General features: G+C 48.9%; 1 pseudogene; it reads right to left on the bottom strand.

Annotated features, from left to right (window-relative positions):
- Positions 1–404: 404 nt before the first annotated feature.
- On the bottom strand, positions 405–813 carry LOC122198356 (annotated as a pseudogene).
- Between the last annotated feature and the right edge of the window lie 205 nt (positions 814–1,018).

Here is a 1,018-nt window from a genome sequence, read left to right as displayed (position 1 = left end):
CCTCATATTCTCATCTTTTTCAAAGATGATCTTGGATGTGCTCCCCCGTGTGCATGCAGTTAGCTTATAAGCTCCACTGAGCTTTCAAAGCCCACCAGCTGTCCGCCTCCAATCCCCAGCATGTACTCTCTGCCTTCACGGGGCCTCTTTTCACTGCACTTACACTTTGTGAAGGCTTATCCTGCCTCTGGAGCTTTCTTTATACTATTCTTCTTCCCTCAAATGTCCTTCTGCTTCCCAAATCTGACAATTTCCTTTTTCCTTTTTTTTTTCTTTTCTTTTCTTTTCTTTTTCTCTCTCTCTCTTTTTTTTAAAGAAACGTTGTGTTTAATGGTAGAACTTAGCACACTCCAACAGCAGGCATGGGCCTGAAGCAGGAATGGGTCGGTGACCCCCATGGAGTCTTACATGGCAAAGAGGATGAGGACGTCGACCACCAAACAGAAGACTCGCAGGGCTTCAGACAGGGAAAAGCCCAGAATGGCATAGGAATAGAGCTTCTGCTTGAGAGATGGGTTCTGGGCATAACCAATGACCAAGCTGCCAAATACCGTTCCATGCCAGCCCCTGAAACAGCCACCCCGACTGTGAGTCCCAGCACCAATAAACTTGGCTACTTTGCCAATGTCCCTCCCAGGAGACGACCCTGGTCTGGTGCTCCCACAGGGCCACCCGGAGTGGGAAGCTTCTGTAGGGTGGCTGTCAGATGGGATCTCTGGCCTCCTCAAGAAGGAGGCAGACATAAGTCTGATTAGATCCCTGGTATGACAGCGGATCAGAAAGGAGGGATGAGACGTGCCCCGTGGTCTGCATTTTCTCAGTCTGCACTCTCACTGCCCCGCTGCCCTTGCTTGGACCATCATGCTTGCCCGGCTCAGGGTGACTCTGACAATTTCCTTTTGATATCATTTCCTTTTCAACTCAACCTAAACATTGTGGTTTAATCACTGAAATGCACTTTTACTAGTACCCTCAATTCCTTTCCTATTTTGTCCCTTTCGAGGCAGGACCCAGCCCA

The sequence above is a fragment of the Panthera leo genome, chromosome C2 (genome assembly GCF_018350215.1).
Source record: "Panthera leo isolate Ple1 chromosome C2, P.leo_Ple1_pat1.1, whole genome shotgun sequence".
NCBI lineage: Eukaryota > Metazoa > Chordata > Mammalia > Carnivora > Felidae > Panthera > Panthera leo.
Note: the sequence above shows the minus strand (reverse complement) of the source record. Positions and strands in the feature narration are given on the sequence as shown.